We start from the raw sequence: 17,148 nt of genomic DNA, 5'->3' as shown, positions 1-17,148 counted from the left end.
ATCAAGCGAAAACGACATTAGATGACCGCGGCACCGCTTTAGATGACCCATGCGCGAAGTCCAATTTTGGCACACTCTCTCCATTATATCGGCCGGTATTTCACGAATAATGCCACCGGTCCATAATCCACACCAAACAGTGACTTTTTTGGGATGCGTTGGTACCTCTTACTATGCTTCTGGCCGGTCTTCACACCAGATGCAGAAATTTTGCTTTTTGACGTATCCATTCAACCAGAAATGAGCTTCGTCGCCGAACACAATTTTTCATTAAAAAAGTGGAGCTTCCTCCAACTTTGCCAGAGCCTATTCATGATTAAATTATAAACAAAATGACGAATCACGATTAAATTATAGACTAAACTGAACAAGTTTTACAATGACACAAGACACGATTCTCGCGTGATCTGTCCAAAAAACTGTTGCCAAAAAGATATCAGTGAAGAAAATCACCCTTTACTTATTAATTCGATTTTTTTTTTGTCATTTAGGGGTTAGCCAAATTTTGTGCTAGGGCACATAACCGTTTTCATTATTTTTACGTTTCGTCTTTGACTCATCAGTGCAGAGCAGTTCAAATTGAACTGCTTAGTGCTAAACTCGGCAGTTCAATTTGAACCGCTAAGCAGACGTAAAGTTTCTGCTACTCACAGAACACTTTTTGTTTTGCAACGGAGTGCAATGTCTTTTCTGACGTGACGAACGAAAACGTGTTTTCGACTATTTCTGGCCGATTTTTTTTCGCCTCTTTTCTTCCAAAGTATGGAGCAATGCCAATTCCTTTCAAAGATTTAAGCACTACCGAGACTCGGTTCTTACACTCTCGGCAAAAAAAGAATGAATAAAAAATGGATTGAATGCAATTGAGCAACTCTTCACCTAAGCAAATAAAACTGTCTTATCAAAGAGTGTTTTAACAAATTGATAAGTGTAAGATACGTGACTCTTCATCGAAGCCTTTATTATACAACTTGGACAAGCGTATGTCAAACTGAGGATATAAACGAATAGATAACAAAAAATCCGTCCAGGCCGCAAACTTGAAAATGTTTAAATCTGCAGTCGTAAATTATTATACTAACATAGTTATGGAAAAATCAATCAGTTTATGATGGAAATTTCTCTTAAAACTGTTTTCAAAAAGTTCGAAAAATTTCCAAAAACATTCAAAATGTTCCTGAAGCGCTCGCATTTAAAGTTTATTTACCTCTAAAGAAAATTTAAAGGATGTCGTCTATCTACCCGGAGTAATGATGGAAGTGGTCCATTGGATTGAAAGAAGGTCAAGAAAGTGGTTCAGCAGTTCAAAAACCGTCCAAACCTGTCAATTCGAGATATCTCTAAAATATTCAAGGTATCAGAATAATTATTATTGTTATAACCCACGCCTGGAAACTTAATACTAAGTTGTTCGCCGAATCGTGTTGCATCGTAATGGATTACGAAACTTACATTAAGACAGCCTCCCATTCACTTGCTGGGTAACACATGGGCTAAAAAGTCCCGTGAATAACACATAGATGGTGCTAGTTTTATTGCAGTCATCTTTTTTCAGTTCATACTAACCTTTAAAATACAGCTGTTAAAATTTCATCATATTCTATTAATTAGCGTGTGAGTTATTGTGCTATGAGTAACGCTACTTTTGTTATTTGCAGAACAATGTATCCAAAACAATTTCGTATTTTAATTTTACACTGTTTCTTGATGGAAAAAATTACCGTTCAAGTGATGCAATGTTATAGAGATTCTGCTCCATCAGAAACCACAATAAAACGTTGGTTTGCTGACTTTAAACGTAAGTAGCACCAGAAAACATAAAAAATCCACAAAATCGTTTTGAATGATCGAAAAGTGAAGTTGCGTATGTTTTCTGGCATCGTAAAGATATCAAAAGAACGTGTTGGCTTTATATTGAATGAGCATTTGACTATGAGAAAGCTCTGCTCAATGTTGACCAAAAACGAGAACGTGTTGATGATTCTGAGCAGTGTTTGGTCATATTTAAACTTAACCAACCGGATTTTTTGCGTCGATACGTGACAATGGATGAAACATGGATTCATTATTTCACTCCGGAATCAAAACGATTGCCATCGCTCAAAGCCTCGTCCAAAGCACAATAACCCGCTGAAAAGGTTTATATTTATCGACTATATTGAGAAAGGAAATACCATTAACAGGGAATACTATGTAGCGTTATTGGAGCGTTTGAAGGCTGAAATTGCAAAAAAGACCGCAAATGGCAAAGAAAAAAATTTTGTTTCATCAAGACAACGCACCGTGTCACAACTCAATCAAAACAATGGTAAAACTACATGAATTGAACTTTGAATTGTTCCTACATCCACCGTATTCGTCAGATTTGGCTCCCACCGACAACTGGCTATTCGCAGCCCTTCAAAAATTCCTGGTCTGTAAGATATTTCGCACGAATGAAGAGGCCTTGTTTTAGGCAGAAGATAAATCGTTCTATGAAAATGGTATTGAAATATTTGAGCGGCGCTGGAATGATTGCGTTGCTCTTGATGGAGATTACGTTGATGAATAAAGTTAATTTTGAACCAAAAAAATCGTGTTATCTTTGTTAGCCCCGGGACTTTTCAGCCCATGTGTTAAATACATTCCGTTTCCAAGTATCAGTTCCATGTTCCGAAAGCTACTGATCTGGCAGGCGATATGTTGACGTGGTGAAAAAAAGCTCACTTTGCCATTTCCGGAACAATTAACGATACGATTTACAAGGAAGAGTATCTTTAATAGTGTCTCCTGTAATTCACATGGAAGCACCAAGGGTCAACTCTGTTTTTGCCTGATCTATCATCCTGTTAACAGGCTCGTTATGTGTTGGAGGGGTACTGAGCAAACGAAGTTAATTTTGAGTCAAAACATTTGAACCAACCAAATCAACCGGAACTTCACTCTATTAAAAAAATTCTGAGCAATTGGAAAGGAAACATCTCACATTTATTAAAACTTATCTTGAGTTCAAGAAAATTTGGGTAAAAACAAAAATAGTTTGAAAAGATGAATATGTAATAAGTTTAAAGTAAAAAGGCAAAATTTGGATTTTATTTTGAAACTTTGTAAAGTGAGAAGTTATCAAATCATTTGACGTAAAATGAAAATGTTATAAATCATTTGCCGTGAAATAAAAATGAAGACTTTGGAGTGTAATGTAAAACATTCTAGAACTCGATATGTTGATATAAAGGGTTAAGGTCTTACGGATTATAAAGGTTCAAATTTTAGCGGCGTGATATCTTTTAGGACACATAAACCAAACATCCCCCTCATAGAAATTTAAACTTCTTTAAAATATTTAACATGAACGAGTGTCAAAGAAAAATGTTCATGGCGTGTGTTTACCGTAGCAAAAAATACTTATTCGAGCGTAGACTAGCTTAACCTAGAATTCAAAACAGTTTTGAGTTAACAGCATAACATTTCAAACACATTTGACCTTTTAAGGGACGAGTATAGCGTGATGAATTCGTGCAGCACTCTGGGTTCCCTTTCCAACCCTGCACATAAGGTCAGAAAGTTTTTTCTGGCCTGAAGAGGCAAATAACCTAAAGGTTATGATCTCTATAAACAAACAAAGCTTGACCCTGTAGTTTCGGAACCGAGGGATCGATACGGATAAAAATCTGAAACTCCGTATGATGAGACCTTTCATTGGTATCTAAATTCCAAAAGAATCGCTAGAACCATCTCGACAAAAAAATTGAAAACAGATTCATTTTTGACGGCTTGAAATTTCAAACACAGGGGACGGAAAAAATTCAAGAATTTCCTATGCGATCATAAGATCTTGTATTTGAATCTAAATTCCAGAAACTCGGTTCAGCCATCTCAGAGAAAAGCGGATTTTGACACATACACTCACATACTTTAAGGAACTCGACGAATTGAATTGATTGGTATATGACACTTAGACATCCGAGCCTAATTTTACTAGTCAAGCGATTGCGTATTTTTTCTAGATGAGAGAGGAAAAAAAGTTTCATCCATATCGAAGCACGCGAAACCTGTGAAACTTGCCACTCATTTCTGGAATTACTCTTCTTCCAGGAGTCAGGGACTGCTCCTGACTTGAGCAATAAACGTTTAGAAAATTAGTGCCAGTCAAGAAATATTTATAGTATTTCGAATTTCCGATTCTAACAAGATAACAAAATTTGTTCGTTAATTATCGAATCAAAATTCGAAGAAGTGCTGGAACCATGTACGAATGCTTGGTAATTGCAAACATACGATTTTTTTTCACTAAAAAATTGATACCAGATAGGTAATGCTTAGCAAAATGCCAATGTCAATACTTAGCAAAATGGCAATGTGTGACATATTGAAATATCAAAAAATGGGTGTCAATAATTCTGATATATTTAGTTAAACATTTATAGAATTCTGCCAATGAATTGAATTCTGCCAATGACTTTTCGAGATGTCTTGTTTCTTGTGCACAATACCCTACATGTAACCTACTAATTCTGGTAAATATTGCAAAAATCATGACGAAATGCATTCTAATGGAGAAGCCAATGTCATTGTACGTTCTTTCAGTCATGGTTAATTTTCTCATCGAATATTACTCACTAAGTTGAACAACAAATTTCATACTACATCATCGTTCACGTATCATAATCATCATTACCAAAAGTAATAAACGTAGAAAAAAGCTCAACTCCATCATCTGCCTCACCATAACTTTTTTTTTTGTACTGCAATTCGTATTGAGGGAAGCAAGAGTAAGTGGCGTACTGCGTCTAGATCCAACAGAAGGCGAACGGAAACTGGAACCTTCCATCTATGCCGTTGCACATTACTCGCATGATCATCTTTCGTTTCCTCTAATTATAGCTGATTCAGTATTGACCGATTGACATTATGACTGTTCGTTAGCATTTACGCTTTGTCATTGTTCCAACTATTAAGTTTCGTCCCAATAGCCGGTGCAATCCATTTAACAGTGGCAAATTATTGATGCATGATAGAATTTCATACTTATTAACCTATTCTGATCATTTCTGTTGACTGCCACTCATATAATACACAATTTTCTTAGATTGAAGATTATTTCGACTGAAAGACTAGACATGAGATTACTTCCACATTTTAAATCTGAACTCAGTCAAAATCTTCACAATTCAAAACTTCTGGAAAAGTAACTGAATAAGAAAGTACCAATTTTTATTACAAAACATTGCTACAAAACATTATTTTTATAAAAAAAACGGCTAATGCTTATTTAGCAATGAATCTGCAAACTTGGAAATTATTCGAAGTTTCAATCGATCTTACTTCTGCCTGAAGAAAAAACAAATCACGTGATTCTGTAGTTTTTATATAGGGGAACGGTACCCCATTCATCTTAGCTTCAGCAGTCATCCCATACACACAAAAAAAACGTGCTTAGACCACCCCCCTGCTATGGAAGCTGGTTCCTGAAACCGACGCATTTTGTTTTGGTGGCATTGTTGTCAACAATATTTTAAGCTACGTTCATACCATACAATCAAACCACACTGGTGTCAAAAGTTAATTTCTTCAAACCCAATATAAATATAACTCTTGTCTAGTATTCTCTGCAAAACAAGTAATTTGACCTCTTTTTGAATAAGAAAAAAAAGTGGTTTGTTATAGTTTGATTATATTCCATCGAAATCATTTCCTTATGTTGGTGCAACCGTTTGAAGAAAGATGTGAACACTGCTTAAACACAGCATTTGACAGCGAACTAGAACCAAAAGAACCAAAAATTTCGGCTTCAAGCCAATTGTATGCAGATGACAATCGCACCACCGGGGTGGCTTAGACCACCTAACAGTGAGATACCTTTTTTCATCAACCGCATGTGTTTTTTTTTTGCATAAATATTCTTCGGTGGTTTTAGTTCTCATGAAATGTTCGAAAAGTTCGAACCCTGTAGTTACGAAACTGCAAGTCGAATCGAAAAGAGTATAAAACCATAAAATGAGATGTCGAAGTTCCACTTTAGAAGTTTTGGTCATCATTCACGGTACTTCCAGAACCGGTTTTCAGGGACCAGCATAACCCAAAACGGTTTGTATAGTGGTGAATTATTATGACGAAAAATTTGAATAGTTTTGAAACCAACTTAGAAAATTCGGAATTCGAAAATTGGTGTAGCCGAAGTTTGTTGAATTCACCGAAGGGATTGTAAATCACATCATTTGATTTGAAATTTTTCAAAATAAATGTAGACTTTGAGAAATCGTAGTCCGAATTAATTTTTTGGGTTCCTTCCTGGATCGACATGGGTTCCTGCGGCCATCGACTATCAAAATCTGCAAACCCGACAACTCAGATCAATTTATGTGAAACTTACATTTTTACACAAATCACCTTATATGTCCTGAACCGGTAGTCGGATCTGATTGAAAAACATGATTTTTATGGAATCTTAAGATTTTTATTATAATATTAGATGGAGGCAATCGGTTCGGCCATCTACGAATTATTAAATGAGTACCATTATTATAATTTCGTTACACATATCACCCTGTAGTTCCGGAACCAGAAATCGGATCCAAATGAAATTCAGGAACCTTGTATGGGAGCATTCAACTTTTTATATGAATCTAAGTTTGTATATGAAACTTTCATTCGAATATAATCGGTTAAGCAGTTTCTGAGAACATTTAGAAGTTTGATGCAATTTCATTAGAATCTAAGTTTGTGAACATTTGTCCAACTCCGAGAACAGTGACTACATGTTTTCGTAACATACACTCAGACAGACATACACACTTAAAAACTGACATTTAATAATCTTGAAGAACTGATTCGAATGGTCTATGGCGATCGATTCAAAAGATGATTTTCGCAGTGATTGCATAACTTTTATATATAAGAATGCAAAAAGGTTTCATCTCACTGCACAAAATGTCATGAAACAGGATGCTATACGCAGTATTTTAAGTGTTGAACACAGCTTTCCAAGTGCGTATTACAAATAGTGTTTCGCTTTGTATCCAAACATCACTTTATTATTATTAAGCAGTGTGCCTTAATATTATATTATATTATATTATTGAATAAAAAAACACTTTATTATAAAGCGTTCAAAATTCTTTTTTTGCCTTTCTCTATAGAAAGGTATTAGAATTGCTGGAAAACCGACTTTCGAACGGAGCCTCAGAGATCCATAGTGTTATATACTAATCGACTCAGCTCGACGAGATCGGAGAATGTCTGTGTGTGCTTCTAACCTTTTAACGAATTTTTTTAACGCGCAATTTTCTCAGAGATGGCTTGCCGATTTCAACAAGCTAAGGCTCGTTTGAAAGCTATTATTAGGCCATTGATCAAGTTCTTCTGGTTTCGGAGATATGATGGTATAAGTGACGTAACCGACAAAACACATTGTTTTTTACCGCTCTAATATATATAAGAGTGCGAATATTTTGGGATCCCCTCTAATTTCGTAAGGCGGGGGTGCTCAAAAGTTTGAGCACTTCGAAAAAGTCCCCATACAAAATTTGAACTGAATCAGATATGGATAAGGGGTGCTGCCCGACGGTTAAGGTTTAAAAAATTCCGATCTTCAAAAATCACCATCATATCCTCGGAATCAGAGGTCGCAGTCATTTGATCTTCGAACTTGATCAAATGCCCAATATTAGCTTCAAACGAGCCTAAGTTTGTTAGAATCGGTTTAGCCATCTCCTAGAATCTCTAAAATTTTTCAAGATATATGAAAATTCCACTAAGTGGACTAAGAAGGATTTTATAGATTAGCATCACTTTTCTCATACAAATAGGCAACGCAAATGTCAAGCACTAGGTTGGAAAATGATGCCGACTATGTGACATAAACACTAAAGCATGCTTTTGTGAACTACTCGAATCAATCTGAATCAATTGGTGTAAAAATTAGTGTCCGAAATTATTTAATAAAAGGATAAAAAATATTTTCATTAGACTTTTATAAAGGACGAGAAAGACATTTTCACACCACTAGGTGGATTAAGAAGGGACTGTTTTGATAGAGAGGAAAAATGTCTTTCACAAAAATGTTAATATCTCCGATAAAAATAGACGGATTTCAACTAACTATGGCTTGTTTGAAAAAGAATTGCGACGAGGTATTTAAATTCGGGTATCTGCTTTGTTTTTGAGATCAACTGAGACAGATGTTGTCAAAAATTGCTAATTTTGACATAAAACTTCATATAACTCAAAACGGAAACAACGGATCAAAGAACGAAAACAATAGCGCTCTGGCTGACAAAAAGACCTTTCATTTGCATCTGCGCCTCTTTCTTCTGTACACACACATACAGATACAGACACGAACACACACACAAACATTTGCTCAGTTCGTCAATCTAAATCGATTGGTATATGAAACTCGGCCCTCCGGCTTCGAGTTTTCGCGTCGCTAAAACAGTAGTATTGCACAATTTTAAAACTATTTCTTATGCGGGATCGCTTCTTTTAGCCGAAGCAAAGATATTGTATTCGATTCTATTACAATTCGTTGATTAAAAGTTCATTGAACAATACGCGAAATAACATGACGAGTCTACTATTGAGATGAATGTTGGTGCAATAGCCCTATTAGTAGCACAACAGCTCGCCAAATATTTGCTGATTTCACTATAGCAATATTCCCATGACTTTTATTTCTGATCCGAACCCCTGAATGACAATCGACAATTTATTTATAATGTGCTAATTTCCTTGCTATTCAGCCGCTGCGTGTTGCAACGGTTGTCATAATATTTAACTCTGATCTATCATTTTGATCTCACACTTATATTGTTAATCGTCAGATGATTTATTTTTAATCTATTGTGTGTGAACGTTAGAGATTTAATAAAATTAACTGAGAGTTAAGACTGAGTTAAACTGAACTTGCTACTCCGCATCTAATATTCGAATGATTCCACTATGAAATAAAAAAGAGATGATTATCACTTTTCGATTGAATTAGAGGACCGGTAAAAACACTTTAGTTGAAATAAATGTATATATCGTTCATAGCATTTGTTAACAAAACTCAAAGTGTAAACAAATTCTCGATATTTCCGTTGGGCATTGTTTATAAATCTGATGCTGATGGAGCGTGAATAATGTACTTCTGAGAAACCAAGCTCTGATTAGAATATATCACTGGTGCACGTTAACAACATTAACATTCATTAACTTGCGATCACCTTGACGTCTAGTCACCGACATTGACAATGACTATTGTTGTATGTGCATCGAATTGAATAAAAAGTTGAGCGCTACTGCAATGTCGATTCACACTGATAAACAGAACATTGACTATCTATATAATACGCATCGGTGCAAATATGTTAAATATTCAACTAAAGCCTCACACAACAACAACAAAAAAGACATGACAGACGAATAACTCCCGTTGTTCCATTCCAGCACCGGGCGGGTTGTTGATATCATTCACACTTTATCTCTAGGTGACAAGGATGGTTTCATGGTGAATGGCAAAGGTTAACGTCAGACATGTGATATACGCTAACTTTCCTCAGACGCCTACTGGTAAATTTTGGTTCGTACGTCGTTTCTGTTAATTCTGGTATTTTGAAAGAACGATAGTGATATTGGTGTCGGAAGCATTTTAACCGCTCCTCAGCAATTTTTTAAAATAATTTTAGCTGTAGGGGAGACTGGGCCTAAACCGAACAGCTTAAATGTTTGCTAAGCCCGCAATTATTTTGATCCTTGAATAACTTTGTAAACGCGCTTTCATGTGACAAGTAGACGTCAGTTGGATGACGCTGAGTCAGTTCAGTTTTTTTTTAATATTCTGATATTTCTGTGCATCGTAACTTCGCTCTGATTTTGAGAGTTCATACCATACTGAATGCAGTGATTATTTAGTATTTTCGTTTACGTAAAAAACGAATTTTTTATTGCGGGTGGAGCTAAATCGGACACATAATTTTAGACTTGAATTTCTTTATGAATTCTTGAACCATATCTTAATATTGATATCTACATTTCTAACTCATTTTTTATACCTTATAAGAACTTGATTTACCATAAATTCAAGTGAAACGTTCATTATATGTAGCAAAACAATCAAATGGTTTTCAATAGAGACTCTAAAGTCAATTTCAGCATCAATTATTTGGTACAGTAAAATGTCACGTTCCAAGATAGTACCTATATTTCTTAGCTCTTATTAGGGATTGAGATTTGGCACTCTACTGTATTCCTTCTTCATTTTTGTGTGTAACTTTTAAGCTCCATAGGATACCCGGTTTAGCCCCACAGTTTCTGAATTTTTGTATTATAGATTGATCACTCCTTTAAGACTTGATACGAAAACTAAGCATATTTTTCCAAATTCAATTGAGAATTGTAGCTGAAGGTTGAAGTTACACAACTGTATAGATAACTTGGTATAGAGCAATTATACGCCGAATCGTCCAGAAGGAGCAATTCTTGTATTATCGGTATGACGAAAAACGTATTTTTACTGGGTTAGAGATTTATTTCACTCAAGACTAATTATTGAAAAGGGCGTATGTGTTTTAAACCACATTATTTTTTAACAATTACAACTCGAATTCTATAGTCTAAGAAGAAGTTGTAGGTAGTTAAATGATCTTTCTAAACAAAAATATGCTCTGAGAAACAAATCTTTCAAAACATTCAAAATGTAGTTTATTTTTCGAAATTCTCAATTATTCCACCGTACGTCAAGTTACAACGAAACTAATGTATGCTTTAAAAAAACCTGTTTTAATCCACCTAGTGGTGTAATGATGCCTTTCTCATATCAATCATACTATCATATATAATACTGTGGAATTCTTCAAAATAATTTTCTTCGATTCTTAAAAGAATAACCAAAATCGTTTTGTTTGACCGTCTACTGATAAAAACTATTAATTGGAAAACATTTCAGGTTGATTTAGAAAAATTTTTAAGGTTTTTCCCCATTTTCAGTGATGGTATACAATTTTTAACCCACTTTACCCTATGTTTCCGGATCCGGAAGTCGGATCCGCATGAAATTCAGGAATTACGTATGGGATCACAGGACCTTTCATTTGAACCTAAGTTTGTGAAAATCGGTTCAGCCATCTCTGAGAAAAGTTAGTGCACTTATTTTCACATTTTTTTGCACATTGTACCCCATAATTCCGGAACCGGAAGTCGGATCCAAATGATATTCAGGAATTTTGTATGGGACTTCAAGACCTTTCATTTGAATCTAAGTTTGTGAAAATCGGTTCAGCCATCTCTGAGAAAAGTTAGTGCACTTATTTTCACATTTTTTTGCACATTGTACCCCATAATTCCGGAACCGGAAGTCGGATCCAAATGATATTCAGGAATTTTGTATGGGACCACAAGACCTTTCATTTGAATCTAAGTTTGTGAAAATCGGATCAGCCATCTTCGAGAAAAATTAGTGCAAAAAAACGTTACATACACACATACGCACATACACACACATACACACACAGACATTTTGCGTACTCGACGAACTGAGTCGAATGGTATATGAAACTCGGCCCTCCGGGCCTTGGTTCAAAAGTCGGTTTTCACAGTGATTGCATAACCTTTCTATATGAGAAAGGCAAAAACTGGAGAAATGATCGATAAAAAAGTTTCCCGAAGAAAAACTTTTCAACGATTTTACAAAAACAATGTTTTTACAGGAATAATTGTATCAGAGTAATGAAATATTATTCTCCAAGATACGCTCAATGGAAAAGTTCATAGAGAGCTACTCCTTAACAACCCAAAAAGAACCAGAAAAGTATTTTGCCAATACTCAAACACTGATCCCGTTTACTGAGCGCGAGGTAATATCACTTGCAGAAAATTTAATTTTTAAAAAGTATCTTGACCAAATCATTTCTTTGTACCAATCAGTCCAAAATGAAACAAATTTTCAACTAACCGACATTCAATAATTTTGGTTACTACTAACTTACATTTTCTCGTCTAGTAAACTGCACAGAATTTGGTTTTATTTATTTATAAATTTATTCGCGACTATAGCCTTTGAGGCCAGTCATCGAGATAAACTTAATTCAAGTAGAAATACCGTAGCTTTTTTCGTATCTAGATAGTTTAAATTTTATGACCGAATGTATTGATTTTTAATTAAAGCTTTTGATAAAAATATTTGTGTCGTGAAAATATTACGATTTTCTTTGCATAGTTAGTGATCAAAATAGATAAAATAAAAAGTTTAAACTATCTGCTAGAGATTTCCAAGAAAAGCTTCCAGTAGTGGGAACCCACCTCAAATCGCATTAAACATGCTGCATCATTATTTTTGAAAAAAAATATATCCAATTTCGCTTTCATTTGTTATTAATAGAAAAACGGAAAACAATGTTGTAACTCATTGTCTTTCCTTAATATAAATTGGTTAAAATTCAACTCGAAAACTCTCTTTCGGAGATTCGAGATCTATGAGATTTTGCGTTCAAAGTACTTTAACTTTTAATATTGATTTGTTTTTTTTTACAATTGTTATCTAAGACTATGAATCATGGAATTACCAACATGAGGAAAAGAGCGATTTCGAACCCCGCTAGTTTGGTCTGAAAGTTTTTCTAACTCGAGAGGAAAATGACTTCTAAAAAATAAATTATTTATAATTGAAAAAAACAAGTATTTTACGTCAAAATCTCAGGCAAGAACAGTTTTTGTCTTTATGTCTTTAGAAATATGAAAAAATCTTATTGCAATAAATGATCTTGTTTATGTTTCACAAGAAGACATCACAATGTGAAGTGAGTTTGACTAGTAAATTCTCAAAATCATTACCTCCTCAATCTCATTTACGCAATGCTGTTCGATTCGAGTCGTTTACTCGTCGATTTTTCGCAACCTGCACAGTTTGCCTATGTAAATAAAGAGGTTTCGCACTGGTACTCAGCAAGAATATGACACACGTGATGATGATCCATGTGATTGGATTGAAGCTATTGGAATGGAGGTGCGTGAGTTGTTTGAACAAATAAACGCACGTTCTTCCATTCTCCAATCAACGAACCTTCCGGCAAAGTAAATCTATCTGTTTGTACTAACTAAATGGCTACAGTGCTTAGTTGAATGAACTTGACTTCATCAAGTTTAACCGAACCAAAACCAAAATATCAATTTATGTAGTTTTTGTCACTTTCTACCAATCCCACCGTTAAACTAGATGAAACACATTCGAAACATGTGTACTTGAGTTATACATAAACAAAATACCCTGTCCAGCATTTTTCTCAGTCTGTCTACCGGAGGCGATTGCATGTATTGAAAAAAGTATGATGAAAACTAATTCGTTTCATACTATTTATTCTCTCGAACAATATACTCAAATCTATCTTGCGACCAAACCGAATCGCACCAGTGAAGTCGATGCCATTGAAACTTCATACCAAAAGAGAAGTCTGAAATACCACGACCTTGGTTCGCTTTCGTGTACACTCTCTCTCTCTCTCTCTCTCTCTCTCTCTCTCTCTCTCTTTCTCACCAGCTTCATGCTCGTCTCAAATTGAAGAGTGTATAGCATTACAATCGCATCCAGCTGCCCCTGCGTTGTGCTTGTGCGACCGGTCCGGTCAGTCACCAACTCGTTCCGTTCGCGATCAATAGATTACACATCTGTTTGGGGCCACGGACCACTGAACTACAGGCCGGAATGGTGAACTTGAGATACACGGTCGAATGGAAATCCAGAGCTGTAAACAGGAACACGGCTATAATAATTTAATTTTTGTGTCTGTTTAGATTTTTTCAACGATTGAACCAGCAGCACCCAAATTGTTAGGAAATGTTGTGTTAATAAAATATCAATAGCAATATCATTAATTTGAATATTTTATGTTTATGAGCTCACTAAGGGTGTCGGTGAGATTTTTATGATATTAAATTAGGTACCATAATTGAATAATAATGCGAAAAACAGTGCAGTTCAGAATTCTAGCTATTCGTTTTAGCTTATTATGATCAACGGTATGAAATTTTCTGTCGATTTTGATGTGAAACACATCTTGGTTTTTTATATAAAGATACAGATTAGAACTTCAAGGAAAAATACATAACGAAATGTAGTCAATACTTACAACTCAGTCGACTTTATTTCAATCACTACTATAATTTCACCGGCTGATTGGAAATATTTCTTTGTGTCGATTTGAATGGATAAAGCCTTGTTTTTTCAATTAGAAATTATCGAAATTTTGATCAATAGCGAGCAGTGTCATGTTTTGTCTGCTAAAATATAAGACGCTATGTTGGCGCATTGGTTTTCCCTAACAAAGACGATGGTTTTGATGGAGTAGGCAACATATCAGTTAGGAAGCATCGCTCTGATTGGCCATTCAAAACTAAAGTGAAACTGTGAAAGCACGCGAAGCTATGAAAACGATTCGATGGTCTGACATGTTTATTTTGATCAAATGTAATTAGCTTTCATGCACTTGTAGAAATTTTGCATGAAATATGCACTCTAGCAGAAAGTTACAAGTAATGTGTGTTTTGAAATTCGATTAAATTTAAGTTGAGTTAAGAATCGAAACTGGAAGGATTTCAAAATAATTTTTGGTCGGTTAATTTTCAGTTTTAGTAGAAGGAACTCGTTTACAATAAGAAAAACTTCAACACTTTCAACAAAAACGCATTAAATTTACGTAAATTGTACGTGATGATTCTATTCATCCCATATCATGTGATTTTTCAATTAAATGAAGTGAGAATTTTTATTTGAATGTAGTACAAGTACTATTAGAAAAGCTGAGTAAAGTATACAAGCGAAAATTTGCTAAAAGTCGCCGTTGCGCTCGATTTTCCATGCATGATTAACCATTGTATGCAAACTCGAACACAAGAGCCGATACACGATTATTGGGTTGCTCGAAGCGCCTCTGTAGGCGAATTGCTACTTGGTGATCACTTTGCCAAACAAACGTTAAATTTCTTACACACATTGAAAATAGATATCTGTCCCAAAGATGTTTTTAGTTTCAAAATTACGAAAATATCAATTTTCTGAATATGTTTACGTTTCGTATTTGACTCATCAGATGAACTGCTTGGTGGCATAACAGTTCAACACAAACTGTTATGCACTGTTGAGTCAAGGCCGAAACGAAAGTTAGGCTATCCCTTGAATGATTATTTTTCTGTTATGGAACGGCATCAATTGATTCCTAGAGGGTAGCAAAATCATGTTTTTTAACGAAATCTCAGAATAATTTAAAACCGTGATCGTGGCTAATGTTTACGTACTGTCTTTACTGTCTTATATTTTGATTTCCATTGACCAACGTTCGTACCGTGTCATTGTGCATCCGACGAACTGACTTTCGATGAAATGGCTAGTTAGTCACTTAAAACCAATTCTCGTGTTCGGTATAGCAAAATGCCGAGACAGATCGGCAACGCTCAATTTTGCTGATTGCTTGGTAATCAATATTACATAGGTATGTAATCCAAGATTCGTTTAGCAGATTTACAGATTTTCTGACAAATAGCATATTTTTGCCGAGATTTGGCAAAACTTTCTGGACTCATCAGTGATTGACAATTATCCCGTAATCGTCGAATGTGTTTTCCGAAATTTCGAATATGTGTTAACTTTTGACGAAATTCGGCTAAACGACTGTCATTTACACTTCAGAGTAACTTTGCAGTGGTTATTAGAAAAAAAAAACGGAATTAGTTCTAAAGTAAGACGTGAGAATCTATGATCTATTCAGTAAGTATAATAACTACAAATTGTTGTTGATTATTTATATAAAGCACCTTTCAGTCTGATAATGATTGGTGCTGTGTGGAATTTACCAAGAGAGAATCGTAAGTTGACAATTATTGCAGAAAATCAAATCGATGATTCGACTTGATGATTCTCATACTAGGTTGCAATATTTCAAAACCCTTGTGTGGAGCATTCACATACATTTTCATAGACACAACTTAAACAAGGGTTATATGCACATAGTTAGAACAGCCCATATAAAACCTATGATTCTCAGACACGTCATCGAGAGAAATTCGCTCTCGCATTGGTGTCTATTTTATGTTAAATGAACCATGTCGGTTTTTTGTTTCTGCGATGATATCCGTCTCTCTTTGATGGCACTGATTGAATCGTGTGAAGTGTTGCTGGTGAGCGTTCTTTGATACGATAAAAGTCATCCTTGTATTCGACAATCTGCGTTTAGTCCGAATGACATATTTTACATTTGTACGTACTCGAAACATAACATAACATAAGAAAAATAATGTATGTTTTTTGTATGTTTAAACCGAATTGAAATGAAATCGCGATTCCCAATTTAATGTTTTCAAATAAAAAATGAATTCTGTGTTCACTTTCAATTGGCGAAAGTTCATCAATTTCACTTCGTTGCTTTTGCCGAACATTCAGTAAATTTTAAACCGAACAGACAGTAAACTTTTTGCTGACGATTTCGGGAATAACTGACGTTTGTCAAACTCGAGATTATCGAGACTCTCAGCAATATTATCTTTTGCCGGAATGATTACCGAGTACTCGTCGGTGCAAATCTCGGCAATTATTTTGCCGAGATTCAGCGAAAAAAATAAATGTGTAGACAAAAACCGGTAAGATGGTAATCGACGAATCAAGCTTCAGATAGTCGAATATTATATGGATAAATTCTTTATAATGTGTTTAACTGACTTTACACATTATTATGAACTGGTTACATACCTGTAGGGGAAAATGGGGTACAACGTACCCTTTAAGAAAATGTTTCCATATTTTAACTAAACGTGAATGTTTCATGTATGACTACCCTCCGTCACCATTATTTCTCATAATCAGTAAAATTTCATTTTCAATCGAATAGTATAAGATGAAAATGAAATTTATGGCCATTGATCGTCAGCATATCCCTTCTAATTCATTTGACTTTTGCTGCCATTTTCAAGTGAAGCTCCCAGAATTCATCGTCAGTTGAATAATCGTACCTAGTCATTTGAAGTTTTGCTTGCTCAGTTTCAAGTGCCAAGTAGTCTAGCTGCTTCAATGTCTTCGCTCTTGGTAGTAAGCAATTTCGAACGAATAGAATTATAAATGGAGTAAAGTGTTAAAAATGAAAACTTAAGGAGGAAACAATTAATTTATGTGTATTCTGTGATTGATATTTCAGCTATCTGATTAGT

The 17,148-nt window shown here is 35.0% G+C and overlaps 1 protein-coding gene across 1 annotated transcript in view; it reads left to right on the top strand.

The window, feature by feature from the left end:
* The window catches only part of LOC131434941 (motile sperm domain-containing protein 2-like), a 64,040-nt gene that overhangs the window by 858 nt on the left and 46,034 nt on the right, over positions 1-17,148 (top strand). The window lies entirely within an intron of this gene.

The sequence above is a fragment of the Malaya genurostris genome, chromosome 3 (genome assembly GCF_030247185.1).
Source record: "Malaya genurostris strain Urasoe2022 chromosome 3, Malgen_1.1, whole genome shotgun sequence".
Lineage (NCBI taxonomy): Eukaryota > Metazoa > Arthropoda > Insecta > Diptera > Culicidae > Malaya > Malaya genurostris.
Note: the sequence above shows the minus strand (reverse complement) of the source record. Positions and strands in the feature narration are given on the sequence as shown.